The sequence below is a fragment of the Podarcis tiliguerta genome (genome assembly GCF_965153285.1).
Source record: "Podarcis tiliguerta genome assembly, chromosome: 12".
Lineage (NCBI taxonomy): Eukaryota > Metazoa > Chordata > Lepidosauria > Squamata > Lacertidae > Podarcis > Podarcis tiliguerta.
In genome coordinates this window covers 33,863,096-33,879,312 of record NC_139545.1, presented here as the reverse complement: position 1 = coordinate 33,879,312, position 16,217 = coordinate 33,863,096, and the positions used below count along the sequence as shown (strand labels likewise).

Genomic DNA, 16,217 nt, shown 5'->3' with positions numbered 1-16,217 from the left:
CCTTATAGGCATCTGGTTGACCACTATAAGAAGAGGATGCTGGACTAGATAGGTTTTTGGTCTGATCCAGTATGGCTGTTCTTAAGTACTTAACATCTGGAGGACAGGCTACCACCAATAGCTTAGTGTCCTCTATTTGGCTTGATTGGTCACAAACAGTGAAAGCCTAAAAAGCAGTCCTTTCCATGTTTCACCTAAACTGAAGGCAAATTGTGACATTGATTACCTTCATGCAAATATTGTGCAGTCATCAGTCATCTCCAATATGGTGATCACTGATCAATAAGCTATCTGATCCTGCTTTAGCCATTGTGAACTCTTGCCAGGATGCCCAACACATAATGCTTACAGCATAAGGCTCCTGCAAGTCACTGATAAACCCAATTAGAGGTTTATTGTATGAGTGTACCCCTTGTTGTTTAGTCCACAAAACAGAAAACTGTAGCCAGAGTACATTTGTGGGAGTTCAAGCTGGTGAGAGAACAGGGGGTAATTGTAAAATTTACATGTCTCACCTTTTGTGTTCTTGAGTAAAGAAGCAGCTCAAGGAAGATAAATGGGAACTTTAGAGACAAGGTAACTGCATGGTATCAGGTCTGTGTGATTTTATGCTGCCATTTCCTCAACTTGTTGGTATCAGGTTTGCTAATTGGTGATATTTAAGTATTCTCAATGAATTATTGAAAACTCTACGAAGATATCATAATATCCACTTAGAATCATACTGCAGGATATCCTCATCTAGGAGTTCCAAGTTTTAGTTACTAATAGAATCAGAAGATCCCTAAAACTGAACTATTTATTTTACATGCTTTGGTTCAGTACTACGATGATGTTTTAAAGTACCTATTTTAAACTTTTTTTTTTAATTGATCATTTCATTTTTTGGTAAACCGCTTAGAGGTTTCCTTACAATGAAGCGGTATGTAAATTTCGTTGTGATTTCACTCTTACTGTCTAGGGTTTTGCAGTACGAGTTGGGAACTTTTGGTCCTCCAGATGTTGAACTACCAATCCCTTTAGCTCCAGCAAGCATGGCCAACAGCCTGGGAAGAGGGGAGTTGTAGTTCAGAAACATCTGGAGGGCCAAAGGTTCCCATATCTGCTTTATGGGGGGTCTCATGCAGTGGTCTTTCCCATCACCTGCTCCCTGATGCTTTTAACTGCAGGTGCCAGGTATTGAAAGTGGGACTTTCTGCATGTGAAGCATGAGCTCTGCCACTGAGCTATAGTACTTATCCAGAATATCATTGTCCTGGAAAGCAAACCTAGACATTTACTGCATTACCTGCAACTATTTTCTTGATATTAACTCATTACTACTACTACTACTACTACTACTACTACTATTAGTGTTGTTGTTTTTATATAGCAGTTTAAATTTGGAAAGTGCATTTTGATCTTTATCTAATTCATCACCATGTGAGAAGGTTCTGTATTATTAACTACAAGCTGGGACTCATGAAAATTTCATGGGTGAACAGGGAAATCTGGGAATTGACTTCAGAGGATGTGTGTCTAAACTTCCCTCAAGCTATGCAGTGTGTCACAGATGCCCTCGGAGATACCAGGCTACCAGAGTCCTTCCGCAACAAACACACAAAGGGGGGGGGGGAGATGGGCAAAGTTGGAGGCACCACATGTTTTACAACCATTCAGAATTAAATGAAACTGGTGCAGCTGCAATATGGCACCCTGGAACTGGCAAGCTTTTGCATTCATCTGTGCATGAAAGAGGCTAGGAATATTATTTATAGAATCAGAGCTGGAAGGTGTCTCCAAGGTCAACTAGTCCAAACTACTGCTGATGCTTGAAACCCACCAACAAAGCCACCCAGCCACTGCTAAAAACCTCTAGGGAAGAATTCAATATAACACTAAAGTCCCTTAGCAGTGTACTAGATGTGAAGGAAATCAGCCCTGAGTGCTCACTGGAAGGACAGATCCTGAAGCTGAGGCTCCAATACTTTGGCCACCTCATGAGAAGAGGAGACTCATTGGAAAAGACCCTGATTATGGAAAGATTGAGGGCACAAGGAGAAGGGGACGACAGAGGACGAGATGGTTGGACAGTGTTGTCGAAGCTACCAGCATGAGTTTGACCAAACTGCGGGAGGCAGTGGAAGACATGGGTGCCTGGCATGCTCTGGTCCATGGGGTCATGAAGAGTCGGACACGATTAAACGACTAAACAACAACAGATGTCCTAGCAGAATGGCTTGCACGAAAAATGGCTGATTTCCATATGAACCTACCTAGACCCTGAGATCATCCTCTGAGGTCCTTCTTTGTGGGCTTCATCCAGAGGGTAGCAACATTAGAACAGACTTTTTCTGCAATGGCTCCCTGTTTGTGGAATGCTCTCCCCAGGAAGGTTCGGCTGGTCCCTTCACTATACCCCTTTAGGCACCTGGCAAAAATGTTTGTCTTCAACTAAGCCTTTGGCTGATTAACATCCGATGCCCTTTTAAATGTGTTGTGTGAGGGAGGATTTTTGGTCTAGTTTTTTCTTATTTTTATTAGGTATTTTGTGTTTTTATATTGTAATTTTATGTTGTGAACTGCCTTGAGATCTACGGATGTAGGGCAGAATACAAATTTAATAAATCAATAAAATAAAAATAAGTGTGTGTGTGTGTGTGTGTACACACACACTTACACACAAAAATGAATGGAGAATATTTTTCTCTGTATTTCAGTCAGTTTGTATAATTGGATATGGGCAGCATGTAATTAATTTGCAACATTTGCATACTGCCAGTACAAAAGGATATAGTTCCCTTATTTGAATTTGCTAGCAAAATATAGGATTGGCTTTAGAAGTGCAAAACTCGTGGGGGAAAATAATCTGTTAATATTTCCGTAAATCATTTTCATGCCTTTCTTATATAATTATAAGGGGAAAGAAAGGGGGGGCGCTATTCATTCCTTTAATGGAAAGGAGCCAGTCTCAAAAGCTGAATGAGCTTTTATTACTATTGTTCAGCAAAAGACAACAGATGCTGCAACTATCTTTTTTCATGCCAGACTCACAATTTAGATCCGGCAAGGGACTTCTATTGAAATCCTGGAGAGACCTCTGTTCTCAGCAGTGCTGCTGTGCTAAGATTAATATTGGAGTCCATTGGCAGGACAATTCACATTGATGCACTTGATGTGCTTTTCAAAAGCATTCGTTTTAATAAAGAAATACTTATTTTACATAGCTGAGTTAGCAAGTGGTAATTAAAGGTAATCATTCTATTCATTTAGGGTTCCCCCTCCTCCTTATTCCCCACAACTGAATAATAGGACTGTTGTAAGGCAGAACATTGCCACTGCCCAACATTCTTTTGATAAAGCAATGAAGATTTAAGAAAATTCTGTGATGAAAACAAAGTTGCACTAATTCCAATCTTTCATTTGCAGCTGTGGTCCAAATTACAGAAGTTTTCCACATACTTAAGATTGAGTCTAATTCACAGCGGGAAAGTTTACCAGTGGAATCTGAAAAATGTGTGATTTTTCTTTCAACATGGTGATTTGTATGACTATAATTATGATGACTGTGGTCTTTGGGTAAAATACTACCTTTATTGTTACCTGCACGTACTTGCTTGCTCTGTGCACACTCTTGCAGGGCCTTTTGTTGACCAGAAATGCAGAACTGAGAAGCCTTCAACAATATTCAGAGTAGTGTTTTATACAAATGGGCTCTAGAAATTTTCCACCCAATTTCTGGGCAGAGTAACTGAAGGAACAATTTCACTGAATTTCTTCAAGAGTGAGGGGCAGAGAAATTCTCCAAGTTTGGAGAGCTGAACTCATTTTAGCAGCTGAACTCATTTTCTCTCCTGCCCCCACCCCCCATGTTTCAGCAGCAACAGTAACTGTGTTGGCAGTCTAGCCCACCATTTTGAATGCCCCAGACCCAACATCATTCTAGGGCACTTGGGAGGCAAGGTAGAGAGAATGGCAGATGACACCAAAAAATGTGGAGTCATTCCCTCTTTCTGAGGAACTCTGGGAATTGTAACTCTGTGAAGAGAATGGAGTCTCCAAACACCTAAAGGGTGTTATCAGCATCCTTAACAAGCTAAATTTGCCAGGATTCTTTTGGAGAAGCCAAGACTGCTTAATGTTGTACGATACTGATTTAAATGTATAGTGCAGATGGGGCCTAGGTAAGTGCATGGAAGTGGATAGAGTCATGCACTAGAGCAGGCATAGGCAAACTCGGCCCTCCAGCTGTTTTTGGACTACAACTCCCATCATCCCTAGCTAACAGTGGTCAGGGATGATTGGAACTGCAGTCTCAAAACAAGTGGGGGGCCGAGTTTGCCTATGCCTGCACTAGAGCAGAGGTGGGGGAACCTATTGCTCTCCAGATGTTGCTGTACTCCAACTCTAAGCATGACCTGACTACTGGCCCAGGTGGATGGTACTTGATGTGAACTGGAGTCCAACAGCATCTGCTTTAGGGGATACTTTCCCTGACATTTAGAGTCATTTTTGAAATATGGTGTGGGTGTGAGACCTGTCTAAATATACCCAGTTGGGCCTCGCTGTTCGAAAATGTATTCACACAAGCTGTGAAAAAAAGAACTGTTCAGACATGCCAGAGGAAACTCCCCAGTGCTGTTAACAGTTCTATAGAATAAATTCAAGTTGCTACGTTGGAGGAAGCTTATGAAGCCTTTCAAGATGAGCCCGTCTTTTGCATCAACTCGCCAGTCAGTTCCTTTCATTATCATTCAAACCCGGAAGGATCATTAGCTGAACACTTACTGGTTCACCTTCACCCTATAAGATACCACTGAATGCTATAAAGAGACAGATAGGGAACAGCTTCTTGAAACTATATCCTTTATTGTCTTTAAGTCAAGGAAGACTCTTGAAAAGAAAAGGTTTTTCTGGGATTATCTTGGGAAGCTATATTTTAAAAAGAAGAAGAAGAAGCACACCTTACAGTCTCAGACATGTCGAGCAAGTCTCCAGCTAAGCTATTTTTCATTACATATTAGCAGACCAATGAAATATGTTCAAGGGAGATCACTCACATTTCTTATCCATCTAAAAGAAGGTGTCACTTAAGTAAAAAAAAAGATTCTGGAAAGTGTGTAGGGCTTATTACTTCCTGCATTATGTTAGTAAAAATGAATATTCAAGTCAGATTTTCTTTTCAAAAATTAACATAAAAAATGGATGGAGTAAACATTTGATCACACTAACCAAAACTTACCATCAGAAGCTCTACAGTCCGGAAACAGGTCTGCCATTTCTTTTATTGTTTGTGAGAGCTGTGCTGTTGTCTTTTATCTTCCATAACTAGGGGCTAGTTTTCCTTTGTGTTCCCCCTGAAAAGAAAAAAAGATATTTATTTTGCTAGAATTGACCTAGAATAATGTAGGTGAAAGTGGAGGACGGAATCCTGCCCAGTACAGAGTATTGCAGAAGGGAGAATTCTGTCATAAGTAAATTCAATCCCTACAGCTATAGCAGAAAGAAGGGATACACAATGTGTTGCCCTCCAGATGTTTTTTTGACTGCAACTCCCATCACCCCTGGCCATCAGTCATGCTTGCTGGGGCTGATGGAAGCTGGATTCCAGCAACATCTGGAGGGTGCCCTGTTGGCTACATTTCCCCCCAAACAACTCCAATCAATGTAACCCTTTATAATTATAATAAAAAAATCATACGTATAATTTGCCAAAGAAGTTGGAAGAATCCCACACCAATTTCAAATAAATACAGTTCTATTGTTCAGATCTAGCTTCTGACAGATAATAGCTCCTTTCCCCAACCACAAAGTAGGAAGGGCAAAGTATTCAACCCTCTACTTTGTGCAAATTAGAATAGTTTCAATGAATTTATGAAGATAACTAAACTGCATCAACTAAAGATAACACCCAACCACTTTGACTATAATTGCCCCTTCCCCCTTTTAAAAAAAAGGTACCATAGAAAGAATTCCACAAAAAACCTCAAGACTCTCTGTGAACCTTTTAATTGATGATTACAGCTACTGTTTAGGTTTCAGCCTGATGTGACCATGGACTAGTGGGCTCTACCCAGTGGCGTAGCGTGGGTTGTCAGCACCCGGGGCAAGGCAAGTAATTTGCGCCCCCTAACCCGGGGCAAGGCAAGTAATTTGCGCCCCCCCCCGCTGCACTGTCCCTCCCCCAGATAGTCCCTCGCTCTCCCTCCGAACCGCACTGCACGCCTAGCACCCTCCCCTCCACAGTGGGCGACTTGGATCGGATTCGCACAGCCAGCACTGCAGTGAGAGAGAGTGAGTGAGCCAGGTAGGGGCAGAGAGCTGCGAGTGCGAGCGCGCAGTGGCATGGCGTGGGTTTTCTGAGCTTGCACAGAGTGCTTTTCCTCCCTATGGGCAGAGCCAGCTTGCTCCTAAATACCTGAGCTCTATAGTTAGAGACTCACCATTTCCCCAGTTGGCTTGGCCCCCAATTTCTCTTACTATAGAATTTGGGGCTGGTGGTGGAGGAAATCATTATTCTTCCCCCTTGCTACCCCCCCCCCAAAGCATAAGAGAGGGACTCCCAAGAAGGTGAAGCAGGATTTCACTCCAGGGTATCTCGGAAGCCCAGACCCCCGATCTCTCCCATCGCCGCTGGAGGGGTCATGGAGGCACTGAGCCCGGGAGGCGGGCAGCCAGCCAGGGCGCACGCACCTACCCAACTTCGCTGCGCCCAGGCGCGCTGCTCTCTCCAACTTTCCTCCCTGCCGGGCCAGTGGCTCCGCCTCCACCTCTTCCTTTGCCTCTTTGAGCAAGCGATTAGCAGGCTCGGATTAGATCCTGCGGCAGGCAGGCGGCGCCTCCACCTCTTCCTCCCGGCTTTGCTGCTCCTCCACCTCCTCCTCCTCCACCTCCTCCTCCCTGCTGCTGCAGCTGCTCCCGGCTCTTTTCCCTCCCGCTTCCTCGAGGGGGGCCGGCCAAACGGAGACGACGATCCCTCCCCCCAACCAAGCCTCGATTGCTTGTCCCTTCCCTCTGGACTTGCGCCCCCCCAAATGTTGCGCCCGGTGCGGCTCGCACCCCTGGCACCCCCCACGCTACGCCACTGGCTCTACCAGATGGAAAGTAAACCCAACTGTTAAAAGATCTGTACCAGGTGACAAATTACCTTAGGGAGAAAGAGCTTTTGTGTTCAATAATTCACCATAGTGTCATATAGGAAATGTGGAAAATATTTCATTTTTTCAGGTGCCTGCCCTGTTCAGTCTATTCTTCACAGTGGATATTACATTGCAATATTAGCGATTTGAGCTCATCTTATGGAATGTGATTTCATTAAACCATTTGCTAGCAGAGATGACTTCAGAATCTTCTTCCTTCCTTCCTTTCTTTTACTTCTCTTCTCCAAAAACCCATGTGCAATGTTTCACTGATCTTTCATAACCAATAACATAGAAACACTACACATAATGCCCCCTTACCCAAATAATAATAAAAATAAATGCCCTCCCAATGGGACTTAACTCCAGGATACAGGATAGCAGTCTAAAACTATCCAAACACATACATGGGAATGCTATTAATGTATACTTAATACATCAGGGGCAGAGCAAATTAGGATTTTGAAATGTTATTTTTTTATACTGAAGGTCAGATTAGAACTGACATGGCATTAAGAGGCAATAAAGATAGGTGAATAATCATTTGCCCTCACAACTCATCTTCCAACTCTTCAATTAAATGAATAGGAGCACTACCTTAAGCAAGTTTACACAGAGGCAAATCCAACTAAATTAAAAACAATTTACTCTCCTGTAGGTGTGCAATGGATTGTAGCCTGTGCAATCTTATACATGTCTACTCATAAGAAAGTCCCATTGACTTAAATGGGGCTTATTCCGGGGAAACGGGTATCCGATTGCAACATAAGAGTCATCTCGACGCATTTACTTTGTGTTTAATTGAATAAGGTTATGATCATAAGCACAAATCACATGCTAAGGCAGCTCAGCCATTTCAGAAATTCCTTGTGTGAGTTCACAGCATATTCAGTAGTAAAAAGTGCTCTCCGCACCCCTGCCAGTACATCTTTGTGATCCCTGGTGGTCTGCACTACAAGAGTTCACCTGACCCGGTTTAGCCAACGACAGTACATATGATCACAGTTGGAGATGGTATGAAAAGGGTATGGAACAAGCTGTGAGTGGTGCTCCTCAATTAGAGTGCCTTGAAGGTCAAACACTTCAAAAAAAAAAAAAATGTTCCCCTTGTGTCTACAAAAGAGTAGGGCATGCACTCTAGATCTATTATCACCAAGAAGCCAGGGCTGTGTTTTTTTTCCTAAATAAAAAAAAACCTATCACAATCCAATGAACTATGCTGTTGCATACATTGTTTTTGTGTGCTGCTGAAGGAATTTTGTATGCTCTGTTGCATGCATAGAGAATATCTATCCTGCAAGAGCTTTGTGCGCTAGAGATGGTTGCCATAACTACTACCATAGAAAGATGCATTGACAAATTCAGCCCTACAGTGTCTGTGGCTGGCACATTACCTTGTTGAATTATTCAATTAAATGTGATAATGAGAGCTCATTGACATCATTAAATACGCAGGTGAATAAAGAATTCACTTTGAAGTACACTATTATCTGAAGCCAATTGTGAGTGAACAAGCAATACTTCTCACTACAGGGTACAGGTTTCGGAGAAGGAAACTGCCTATGCCTACAAAAAAAGAGGGAGGAGTGCTTATGAGGTTGCATTTGCTGCCATCAATTAAGAATATATCAGGTTTTAATTAGATTCTCTCTGTTTACTAAGCTTTAGTTATTGTCCGTTTTGAAGAAATAGGAGAAACACGAGAAATATTCTTGACAAGGTGCCAAAGCAAATCACATCTGCTATCAACTACTTGATTGCGATGTCTGGAAATATTCTATGGCAGCCTTCACCAACCTGGCGCCCTCCAGATGTTTTGGATTACAACTCCCGTTATCCCTGATAATTAACCATGGTGGGTATGGATGATAGGAACTGTAGTCCAAAACATTTGTACTCCCAGTTGGTGAAGACTGCTCTGTCTTGGCGAAGAGAACCTGGCACAGTTTGCCCTTGGGCTCTGAATGTTGTTTCACCCTTCTACAGCCATGAGTGATAATGCTTCAGAACTTGTGCTTACTCTCAGGTATAGACAGAGATTTGGTAGAGAAGTTAATCATGTCAATGCAGACAATACTGAGCCAGCTGGACTGATGGTCTGATTTTTATCAGGCAGCTTCTGGTGCTCCTGCTACCTGGTCTTTTTAACTGGAGGTGTCAGTGTGATTGAACCTGGGATCACTGGCTCCATCTCCAGGAGACCCAGGCATCCACAATTATTTTGCTGTGGGTGCCCAGCCTCTGCCCCTGCCACGGAATTGATTTGCATCACAGGGCAATCCTAAAACCCAGTTATCAACCTTGAAGGAATCATCACCCAGCAGACAGGCTGGATGATTCAGGACATGCACCCAATGCCTATGCCAAAACCTACTGATATCTGTAATCAACAAAGTTGTGGCCGTTAGATCCCATGCTATTTGTTTTGTTATTATTTCTCATTGACACACCTCATCTCCCAATGGCCTGGGCTCACTACACCTGGTCCTGCAAAAATTCACACCAAAATGCTGATTAAATTTCACCAATCTTTAAATATATATATATATATAAACTAATAAGGAAACATGGATGACTTAAGAGAGGAAAAATGAGATAAGCTGACGGAATCACCCATCCCTATCTTCAACACAGGCCACAGAACCACAGAGCAGCTGAATAGCTTAGAGCAGGCATGGCCAAACTTGGCCCTCCAGATGTTTTAAGACTACAACTCTCATCATCCCTAGCTAACAGGACCCGTGGTCAGGGTGATAGGAATTGTAGTCCCAAAACATCTGGAGGGCCAAGCTTGGCCATGCCTGGCTTAGAGGGCACAGGTCAGGCTGTGTGGCATGCAGAACTCTGTTCTACAACATACTACTGCCTCTGTCTGCCTCACTCCCAGTACCTAACATCTGAGGCAGCTGCCTCAACTCTGTCTGATGGTAGGACTACACAGTCCTGGAAAATAGATATATTGGCCTTGTTTGTATATGATAAACTATAATAAATAATAATAATATTTTTTTAATTTATACCCCGCCCTTCCCGGTTCAGAAAACCGAGCTCAGGGCAGCTAACAACAAATTTAAAACACTTAATTGTAGAAGCAGCATAAAATACAGTATAAAAACATGAATAACAATAAAATTCAAAGTTCAGAAATCAATTTGGGGGAAATCCATCTAATAAGAGTTAGATAATCACCAGGGCTAGTCCTACAAGTGAACAGACAGGTTGCTTTCTCTGGGAAGAGATGATTTGCCTCCTAGGGAAGAGCAGTCTTTTATTGGAGAAAGCAAAGCCTCTCTGCTGCTTACTGTAAAGCTAGGTGAACTGGCTACTGAACAGGAGGGGGACTTAAGATATATGCACGGTGACTATAACCTGTGAATCAGCTCTAAATTCAGAGATGCAAATCAAATGCATGAGCTAATTTGAAACTGAAATAGGGAAGCGTTTGACTCAGTACAGAGTCTGGGCTATGCCATGCTTCAATAACATGTGTCAATAAAAGGACACAAGCATCAATGTGCAGTAATTTATTTCTCCTTGAGAATCAAGTATGATGTGTGGAACCCTGAATGAGTCACAGTTACTATCCACTTAGTTCTCCTCCAGGATTTTCACAGCTGTACAGCACCCCATGTACAGTGCTGAGCCTCGAGATTCAAACTATTTATATGTGTTTGTAGCTTGGGGGGGGGGGGGATAGTGCCATCTATCGCTAATGTGACATTTTGAGTCCAAGGAGAGTAAAATTGAAGGTGTGAAATTTTAAGTTAGTGGAGAAGACTGTGTTGAAATTTCTATTTCAATGGATGGGTAGATAAATTAGATTTAGTTTAAACTGGTTCTGTTGAAACTGTTGCTGAAATAACCTACTTCCTCACTCAGTATGCACCGGGATAGAGTATGCAATAATATGGAAACTATTGGGATGTCCCACTGTGCATACAGAAGGTTATAAGATAAAAGTGGCTAGAATTAACTAGAGCCTTCACATTCAATCTTCATCGGCACTTGCATTCTCAGACAGATGTTTTTATGCAGCTCGTGAGACTTAGATACAGATGTAAACATTTAGATGTAGTATGTAACATATTTCTTTGTCATATATTATAGAAAAAACACTCATGATATTGGCTAGAGAGATCCCAATGTACAGGAAGGAGCTGCTGTATTCTGAATTACTCTGCAAAAATATCTTAATTCTTTCCATAAAATCTGTACTAAAGAAGCACTGCAGATGGTTCTACCATGATGATTCTTTGTAGAACTAAAAGGAGGGGGGAGAAAGAGACTCTCTGTGTTTCAAAGTGCCTTGCCCCACTCTGTGGCTTAGGAACTCCAAGGGACCTTGCTGGATGGCCCATAGGAGCTAGATATAAAGGTTTTCTGGAGGGGATTGCTAGGCACTAGTTCCACAGGCTTTGCGGCTACTATGAAATGTAAAGATGCTGAATATTTTTAACTGGTCTTTTGATAAGACCGATGCTCACTTTTTGATCTATTTTAAAGGAACTGTTAAGGTTATACTGCAGCAATTTTATGTCTTCTATTACCCACACCTCCCTCAGATGGGGCATATGGAGAAGGACCATAGATGCAGAACGCAGGGTCTGGGTGGGTTCATGTGGGGAGAGAAGGTCCTTGAGGTCTTGATGTTCTGAGCTGCCTGAGGCTTTATAGGCAGAAAGCAGCACTTTGAATTGGATCCAGAAACTAACTAACTAACTGATAGCCAAGCCAGTTGTGCCAGAATTGGTGTTATGTGCTTAGGCTAAGTCTAGCCTAAGACCATCTTGCCCTAGTGAGCAAACAGTTTTCAAAGGCATCCCCTTGTGTAACACACTGCCATAATCTAACCTAGAGGTAATCAGAGTATAGACAACAGAAATTAGGCTATTCCTGTCCAGGCAGCAGCTTATCTGGGCCCCCAGTCAAAGCTTATGGAAAGCACCTTGCACTAATGAATTAACAAGATCCTCAATTGAAAGTAAACGGACCCAGAAGTAAGTGGACCCCCTCCAAAGCTATGCACTTGTTGCTTCAGGGGGAGCGCAAGCGCATCCAGAACAGGTCATGTCCCAGTCCATCCAGTCCATTATTGAGGCCAGACATTGCTCTACTTCAGGGTTTCCCAAACTTGGGTCTCTAGCTGTTTTTGGACTACAGTTCCCATCATCCCTGACCACTAGTCCTGCTAGTTAGGTATGATGGGAGTTGTTGTCCAACGACAGCTGGAGACCTAAGTTTGGGAAACACTGGTCTAGTTAGTACATCCACTGCCACACCTGCAGATGTGAAAGAAAAACAGAGCTGTGTATCATCAGTATACTGCTGACAGCACACTTCAAAATACTGAATGACCTCACTCAGTGGTCTCATGGAGATAAAATTGAACTCTGTGGCACCCCACACCAAAGTTTCCACAGAGCCAAACATAACTTTTTGAACATGGTCATGTAGAACTGGAATTATCGCAAAGCAGTGGCATCTACTCAGACAGCTGCTCCAGAAGAATATCATGGTTGATGGTATTGAAAGCCACTGAAAGATCGGGGGGGGGGCACAAGGACACAATGCCCAGCTGTCTCTTCTGACAAAGGTCATCATACAGGGTAGCAAAGGCAGTTTCCATACCAAAATTGTACCTAAGCCGATCTAGAAAATTGGTTTCATCCAAGAGAGTCTGTCCCCAGGCCTTTAATTTTGAAGATTGCCATGGCCTTGATGGCAAGACAACATTTAATAGAGTATGAAAGCGAGTATCATATTAATTGCTCATTTCTTCAAGGTGCCATAGCATTTTTGTGTGCACAATTCTCTGTTGTCCATATTGTAACTTTTTTTTTAATTATATTTTTATTGGTTTACAAATACAAAAAACAAAATTGTACATTTCAGCTTCTTAATTACATCTTAATTCCATTTTTGACTTCCCTCAATTTGTCTGAGCTTCCTTCATTTTATCACTTTTAACACATTCCTACCCCTTGTTATTAAAACTGTTAGATTCAATTCATTATTTTTACTTATTGTTACATTTTCACATCACAGAGCTTCTTTAAAACTTACAATCGTAATCTGGTTATCACTTAGTTTTTGCAAATATTGAATAAACTTCTCCCAATCTTCTGTAAATCTTTGATCTCGTCGATTCCGGATCCTTCCTGTCATTCTGTCCAATTCTGCATAGTCCATCATTTTAGTTCTCCATTCTTCTATCATAGGCAGCTCCTCTTGCTTCCATTTCTGAGCCATGTCCATATTGTAACTTTTGATGGTTAAACTGAATCACAACTGCTCCATTTGAGAAATACTGTGCAAAGCATTACATTTTGTTATTTGAAATTTCATATGTACTCCTGGACTTTGGCAAATCAAAGAGCTGAAGTTTTGCTGTGAGAGAATCACAGAATTGTAGCACTGGAAGGGACTGCAAGGGTCATCTTGTCCAACCCCCAGGAATCCTTTGCCTAAAGACATATACACACACTTAGACACCATTGTTGCAATGCTGAGTGAGCAACATTTCACTGAGGTTAATCTCAAAAGAATCTTGTGGTATTTTCACAACTGTGCTAAAGTCACCGATTCCATACAACTGCCCATTAAACATGCCTAACTGTGCACCTGAAGCTTAGAATTTACATTATGGATTTTGTTCTTAGAGGCAGCTGCAATCAGGGATATAATTTGCCAACAAATTGCAAACAGAGGGGCAGGGGCGGGGGCAGAGATCAAAGTGTTTTGTTTGTCTTTTAATTGTACCTCCACTCAGCGTTTCCAAACTGAGCCAGAGTAGATTTCTCCTTCTTTTATAAGGGGTTAACGTTTTCATTTCAACAGTGCTGAATACTTATAAGGAAAGGTTGAAATTTCCCAAGGGATGAAAATCCTGTTTTGCACAACCAGCTTTAATCAGACAAACCACACAACAGCCACCCTTCAGTGAGTGCAGTTTGCCACACCAAATGCAGCAAATGGCCTCCTTCCCCCAACTGCAAAAAAATCATTGTTTCAAAGAGCCTGAAGGAGTTAAACCAGCAGCTGAGGTACTAGCTCAGCCTTCATCAGCCTGGGGCATGGGATTACTGGGCTTTCGGTTGCCCTGTACTTGTCTGTATTAGCAGAGACTTTCAATTTAGAGAGTGACCTGATGTCAGACATTCTAATCCACCCAACAGGAACTGTCATGTCTACCTCACCTGGTTGAGCCTCGCTACATAAGCAGATTAGACAGCTGTCATGCACCAACTAGATAGCTCCTCAGACAGAAAGAAATGGCACACTAAACAAAGTCTGAAAGACGCTCACAGTGTATAAGTATTATGTATAGAGACACGCCTGGCCTTCACTGATTCGCTCACAAAGGGTGTTCAAATGGTTAAATTAGTTCTACAATAGACAGGAAGCTGAAAAGCAAAATATTCATAGTCCAAAACATCCTGGCTTAAAAAAAAAAGCTGAAAATTTCAAAATTTTTGTCTCACATCTGAACAATATTGTGCAAACTCTCTCATTCATGCCATTTCAGCCAGACCGTAGCCAGAACAGGACAAAACTGGACACATATATGAGAGTGGAGATTTGCCACGGCAGCCAGCCAGGTTTTGAAATGGGACTGCAAACACGCAGGGATGCAAGGGCTGCCCCTTGATACATTTCAACAGCAATCAAATTAGAGGAAATAGGCACTCCCAGCGATAGCAGAATTATAAACATTTTTACTGAAGCAAACTGTACAAGAAGCATGTATATAAACTGTTATCAATAGAAATAAATTCCAGCATATAAACAGAGGGGCAACATACAACTCCAGGTACGTTTTAGTAGTTTTATGAGTTCTGGGCAGCATACAGCAGTGCAGTGGTACATACTGCAAGACAGTATACAACAGCACCTCCAATCAGTGGAAGGGGAATTTGGGGGAATGTGCAGTGGGACATTTTTCACATCAGAAGGGATGACATAATTCACTAGAGTGCCTGTGAAATTTATGGTCCCTCCTTATTCTGGCAAGCGAATAAAGTGATAATAAGTTTCAAAGCAAGTATGAGAATCCATTTGGTTTGCATTTCTTAAAATTCTCCTTTGGAGCAATACTATGACGGCTACGTAACAGCGGGTTCCTGGTTTTCAAAATTTACCACTACACCTGGGTCTCTAATCTTCATATAATCCATTCACCCAAGGTTTCTTTCTTTTCTACTGATCTGTAACTACAGTCCTATCTAAAACCTCAAAAGGAAAAAGAGAAGTCTGGGTAAATGGATGCTGTCACTGGTCCAGAGACTGTAAAACTGTAAGAAGAATTTTGAGATCAGGAAATTCTGGATATCAATCTTTACTAATCAAAGACAAAACTGAATATTCAAAAGAAACATATTTAGACCAATGAAACATGCAGTAGTAAGCATGTAAAGAAGGAAACATTATAAAGAGGACTATATAAATGGCACCATTTCTCAGGCTCATGTATTCCTTCCTTCTCTTCCTCCTCTCATGTGCTTAAATTCCCTCTGTCATTGTCAGGACTTGGCCACGGGCTGGACAAACCAGAAAGTGAGGCTGAGGAACAAGCCAGAAGTCAAGCCTGAAGAATAGCCTGTTAGCGAATTCACTTAAGTAACACATAGCTCAGGGAGAAAAAAAAATCCTAATAGCACTTTATTGAGGAACCTGAACAGAGTGTATAATTTGAGGAGAAAGGAAAAGTGAGGTTTTGTCTTTCTTAGCAGGGAGACAATCACCAAACCTACAGAGGAAAACTCCCTTAGTACTACGCAGCCAATCAGGGCACAAACTGCCTCAGCAAACACCACACCACTCTGTCTGGTTCCTAAATAACACCTCCACCCCATAGCCCTCTTGGCTATTACCTTTCCAGAATAACCAAGGGTACAACACATCAGGAGTCAGGAAGACTATGTTATGCAAACAAGACCCAACAGGAAAGGAAAGCCCTCTTATACTCATTCCTGCCAGGGAGAATCCAACGGCCATCTTGAATGGACAGAGTCAGCTCAAGGTTACTTCACTCAGAAACTGTCATCTGCAGTTCAGTTCAGCACATTCAACAGCTATATACAGATCCCAAGTAGCTACTGA

General features: G+C 42.1%; 1 long non-coding RNA gene across 1 annotated transcript in view; it reads right to left on the bottom strand.

Moving 5' to 3' along the window:
* The window catches only part of LOC310660775, a 206,225-nt gene that overhangs the window by 107,861 nt on the left and 82,147 nt on the right, over nucleotides 1-16,217 (bottom strand). Inside the window, exon 5 of the long non-coding RNA XR_014503633.1 lies at nucleotides 5,222-5,336. This is a non-coding gene — a long non-coding RNA (uncharacterized lncRNA). The remainder of the gene's footprint in view (nucleotides 1-5,221; nucleotides 5,337-16,217) is intronic.